This window comes from Curcuma longa, chromosome 18 (genome assembly GCF_044706935.1).
Source record: "Curcuma longa cultivar G26 ecotype Majalengka, Jawa Barat chromosome 18, ITB_CL_G26_1.1, whole genome shotgun sequence".
In the NCBI taxonomy this organism is placed as follows: Eukaryota; Viridiplantae; Streptophyta; class Magnoliopsida; order Zingiberales; family Zingiberaceae; genus Curcuma; species Curcuma longa.
The window spans coordinates 885,157-891,291 of NC_133878.1; positions in this window are offsets into that span (position 1 = coordinate 885,157).

The following is a 6,135-nucleotide window of genomic DNA, read 5'->3' on the forward strand; positions in this document are numbered from 1 at the left end:
TGTCATGCTTTGTACTCGCCCTGCTATAGGGTTAATTGTAGTTTCTCGATTTACCTCCTCATAGATGGTCGTGGGGTAGACTGTGTGGGGCCGCTAGGGTGGTGGATTCCACCTGATGTCTCGTATGCTTTGAGCATGATGAGCAGATACCAATCAGATCTAGGTGAAAGTCACTGGATAATGGCCAAGAATATTCTTAAGTACTTCCGAAGGATGAAAAAATATTTCTTGATATTTGGAGGCGATGAGGAGCTAGTTGTAAAGGGTTATAGTTATGCAAGCTTCCAAATCGACAAGGATGATTTCATATTACAGTCAGGGTATGTGTTTTGCCTGAATAGTGGCGCTGTGAGCTGGAAGAGTTTGAAGTAGGACACAGTCGCAGATTCTACAACAGAAGCCGAGTATATTGCTACTTCTGATTCAGCAAAGGAGGTTATTTGGATCCGCAAGTTCATCACTAAACTTGGGGTAGTTCCTAGCATAGCGGACCCTATAGACCTCTATTATAACAACAATGAGGCTATTGCACAGTCTAAGGAACCTCACTCTCATCAGCGGACCAAACACACACTACGACGCTTCCATCTCATTTGAGAGATTATCGATAGAGGAGATGTGAGGATATGCAGAGTACCGACGAATGCTAACATCGTAGATCCCTTGACCAAGGCTTTGACACAAAAAAGCTTGATGATCACACTAGGTCACTAGTTATTAGATATTACAATAATTAACACTAGTGCTAGTGGGAGATTGTTAATAATAACCCTAAGGCCAATTATGTGATAATTGACTAGGGACTTTTATATTATATCATATTCTATTATTGATAAAGGCAAAATTTTTAGTTATTAAACTTACTTTATGTTTGTGCCAAATAACTAAGTATAATAATATTCTTGGGTAGCTAATTCTAAACTATATTATATCGATTGTTTGAGTCGATAGTGAGATGATGTAGAGAACACTACTCTTAATCATTTCTAGTCAAGCATTAATATTCAGAGATGATATTAATGCATTGAGACTAGCCTGTAGGTCAATTGGATGACTTGATCTCACAAATCATGGATATGAGATATCGATTTGACATATGGGTATACATTAGAGAATGTATACTGAATTAACCCGCTATGAGAAAGTTTCATGGATCGTTATATGAGTGTCATAAACGTTAAATAGATCTGTCTCGAGCCTGGATTGGTCATCCCTGCAATATCACTTCTTTCCATCCTTGATCGCAGCAGAGCTGCGGCCGCCGCCGCCCTGTTGAAAGCCACGATGTATGTATATCATTTCCTTTTCAAATTGCACAAAACTGGCAGAAAGTTGCTACCTTTGGTTGTCATTTTGCTGCTGGAGCAAGAAGTCGAGAGATTTGCTCGTCGATGACGGTGAAGATGGCAGCAAACCCAAGGGCGAGTACGGGAAGGCGGACGATGTGAGCTGCGATGCGCGGCCAATCCTCTGGCTCATCGACCGCAGCAGCAGCACCTGGCGCAGATGCTCCGCTGCGGCGATGGTCTCCTCGCCGTGGAGGAATCGGCACTCGGGGCCGTCTTTGCAGTAACCTTTCGCAAAGTAGAGGCAAGGCTTCCAACCGAACCCCCCCGACCACAGCATCAGAACGGAGAAGGAGGTCGGCGACGGACCAGCTACGACAATGGTGGTTCCCGTTGGTCCCCCATCCGAACCTGTAAGGAAATAGCGAACTGTCGCTCCCGCTGCTAGGGCTACGGCCTAACACGTCGGGGTAGAAGAGATCGTCTCCGACGCCGCTAGGGCTGCGGCATAAAGACAACAACGGGGAGAGGCACGAGGATACAGTCGTGGAGAAATATTCGAAGTGGGCCGTGGATCGCACGGAAAAAACGCAAAAAAAAAAAAAAAAAAAAAAATCCTCAACGATAATACTTTTTAAAAAATTATTATTTTGATTAAAAAAATATTAATCGATAACACTTTCTGAAAAAACATTATCTTTGACAAAAAAAAAATACTAATAGACAACACTTTCTAAAAAAATATTATCTTTAATTTTTAAAAGACAATATTTTTGATTAAAAACATTGTTAAATAAAAAAAGATAACACTTTTGACAAAAAAACATTATTAGTCAAAAACAAAAAGATAACACTTTTGACAAAAAAAATATTATTTTTCTAGTGTTGTCTATTAATTTTTTTTTTTTATAGTGGATGTATGACAAAACCATCTGGGTTGCAGAAAGATGATAGTCAAATTCAGTGACAGCTCGAGCCAATAGAAATATCAAGTTTGTTGGCCCTAGCACTGGATCTACAAAGCATGCAGTTGAATCTCGTTCCATCATCCAGCATGCCTTAGACTTAGTGAGTTTACAATTAATATATTTATCTTAGAATTATTTAATTAATAATGATATTATTTTTATTTAATTGTATTTTTTAATCTTTAAGAGCATGAGCTACAACAACCTCTTACTTGTTGGTAGATTTTTACTAAGATACATAAGTCTAAGGATAATACATTTATCGATCCATAATCACAGGCATTTGACGTAAGATTTAACTATTATAAATGATTATTTTTTAATATTATATTTTATATAAATTTATTTTTAAACAGGCTGAAATGACTACCATAGTAGGTATCTCAGCCAGGTAGAGAGGAGGTGAGATGCAGACTTTCTCCACCGACTAGGTAAATAACATATATTATAATGTGGTCGGTAGGAGGAAGAAGAGCTCTGCCCTCTACAGTCTAGGGTCCCAGACGAGAGTCATGTATGATCGTGTGATGGCCCCTAGAGCTAATGGTTGTCCTAGTGGATCATCTACTAGGGTAGAAGCCCTAGAGCAAGAAAATCAAGAATTAAATAATCGACTCTCGACATTAGAGGCGGCATTTCAAGAGTCTCACCAAGTCTAGTTGCGATACGAGGAGATTGCATAGCAGATGCACGAATTCATGGCTGGCATGAGTCAAACGCCGCGATCGCCGTATAGCTTTGACTCACAGGAGACTCTGGACCCTGATGACCTTGATCAGTAGCTGCTTGCGAGGTATATTAATATTTGTATATATTTTTTAATTATGACTCGTAAACATGCATTTTAAAAATAGATACATATCATTGATTTATTACTATCCTATCTTATTATATTTTTTACAGGATTGGATACTTTGACTTAGTGAGTTTAGATATTTTTTATAGATTTGATTATATTTAAATATTTGATACAGTATTATTGTATTTAAATATTTGATTTGTATTTGTATTATGATTTAATTAATTTCATTCAAATGTTGTGACTGAATTTATTTAAAAGATTGAGAACTAATTATATCGTGATTCGATTGTTTCAAATATTAAATATAGTAAATTGTTAAATTATTTTATGATTAGATTATTGTGATGTAAAAGTTGTTTAAGATTTGTGTTTAATATGTTGTTTAAGATTGTTAATAAATTGTAGTGTTGTTTATTCCTATTAAACTATCGTTTGTGATAGTTTTAGATTGGTGATGAAAATGTAAATAGGGAACTACGATAAAAGAAAAAAATCTGATGAAGATTTTGAATATTAGCGACGGAAATTTCAATTTTCATCACTAATTAGCAACAGACATTTAAATGTCGTCGCTAATTAGTGACGAAAATATAACTTTTCATCACTAATTAGTTACAGAAATTTATTTTCATCACTAAAACTTAGACGGAATAGTATTTCCGTTTACCCTTTTTTGCAACAGAATTAAAATTTCATCGCTAAGTAGCAACGAAATTTATGATTCTGTAGCTAATTTTAGCGACGAAAATAATATTTCATCGATAATTTTAGCGACAAAATTTATGATTCCATCGATAATTTTAGCGACGAAATTTATGATTCCTTCGCTAATTGACATCAACGATAAAAAAGATTGCGACGGAAAAATTTCGCCGCTATTCGATCGTTAATGCCTTTTAGCGACGAAATAGAGGTGGAAAATTCCGTTGCTAATGGAAATTATTTTTTAGTATTTATTCAGATTAATTTGTTAGATGATGGATTTCACTAGTCACAGAAGGTCATAAACCTGTGATCGTAGAAGAGAAACCCAACGTGAGGTTGGATCTTCTCTCCTTCAGGTGCCTTACGGTATTTGGTCACTACTTTCCTTGGTCAGGGTGAGACTTTCTCTATTCTAGTATAATCCTCATAGCTTTGGGTCGCTACTCCTCTTGGTCGAGAGGGATTTACCCTATCAAAATTGGGCATTCTTTTTATTATTCTTAGTCATGGGATTGAGCTCGAATTCAACAAATTTCATGGCATGTTCATGGTATTCTTGGCCTTCTTTCTTGGAGGGGATTTTTCTTTTCTTTGAACTTCCAAGACGGTTTTTAAGTCAGTCTTAATTTCTTCTAATAATTCAGCAATTGACACAAGAAGTTGTATCTGGGTGTTATTTTGTTTCAAGATTGCAGTAGCGGATGTGGAAATATATTCACTGGGTTTGGCAAAACCAACAGATGGGGGATCAAGGGCTTCAGTGGCTATAAGGGCGTCTCGGTAAGATTTAGGTTTTTCAGGAAGTTTATCATCCTCTTGACAGATGAATCGAGTTCCTCTCCTCGGTCAGGATAGGTGATAAGATGCATTTTTATAGTTCATTTTGGATCTAATACTTGATATTTTTGCTCCTTTCGTGGTGTAACTATTGAGTATTAACACAAGTTATGAGTAGAAACTCATTTTGGATCATATTACTTATTCCTACATATATGAGGTTAAATCTAACATTTTAATGTATTTTTGTGGGATACTTAAAGATCCATGAAGTTGGATCAAGTTGAAGCACATTTTGATGTGTTTAGAGGTCATTTGAAGTGCTTCAGAGGTCAACACGATCGTGCCCCATCATACGGACCAGTTTTGAAGTCCAGGTCGTGTCTCACAAGACATGGCCATGTCTCACCTTCCCAAGGTTGTCTTAACTTTCCAGGTCGTGCCTCATAAGACACGGTCGTGCCTACAAGGCACGGCCGTGTCTCTTTCACAGAAGGCCTCATACTCTGGGTCGTGCCTATAAGGCACAATCGTGCCTCTTTTGCAGAAGGGTGCTTTCTCTAGGCCGTGCCTACAAGGCATGGTCGTGCCTATTTTGCAGAATGACTCCTTCTCCAGGTCGTGCCTTGAGACACAGTCGTGTCACGACACTGTTTTTGAGGGTATAAAAGTTGAATTTTATGAAGATGAGAGGATTCTTCCCTTTAGACCTGACCTAGGGGCTAGCCGCCACTTTCCCTTCACCGTCATCGTCATCCACATCCATCACCACTATCGGAAAGAAGTCAAAGGGATTTCCGTCTTCAATCCGACCATCTTCCATCCATCGAGGAGTCAACGAGATTTCCTTCTCCTCAATATCATTTCACCTACCACTTCATCTACGGAGATTGCATCGGAGTTGAGGATTCCATCCTTCGCCGCATCCTTTGTGGAGTTTAGTCGCTACGCATCCACCTCCGGCCAGGGACATAGGAAGAGTCATTTTACTGTCCATTTCTAAGCTTAGATTTAATTCTGCATGTTAAATATTTGTCTAATTTCTCCTTACAGTTTTGAATGTTGGTTGTTCTTAGCTTTCTTTCATTTACTTGTTGATGTATTTATTTACTTTGTTGGTACACTTCCTTACTTAATAAATGCAATTTATTCTTAGTACTTTCATTTTTGCAATTCTATTTAAATTGTTTAGTATTCCTTTTATTTTTTAGATTTAGAACTCAAAACAACAATCCCCCTCCAACTAAAAAATTCAAATCCCCAATCGCAATAACATTTAGAATTACCGTACATCGACTACAATTATTTGGGAGACGACTCGAGTTATCCTATACTGCTTAGTTAGGGGATTCAGTATTAATTAAGTTAATGCGCTTATTTTACAACGACAATTTGAGCACGCAATCAATTTTTGACACTGTTGTCGGAGATTAATAGAGGTGTTAGGTAGTTCTAGCTTGTTCTCATTGTTTGCTCTGAATAATTTCATTTCAATTTACTATTATTGCTGTGGTGGTCACAAAAATAAAAAAATATTTGGTGCTTCAATTCCCTAATATACTTGAGATTGTTGTGCACTGTTTCTACACCTAGTTGT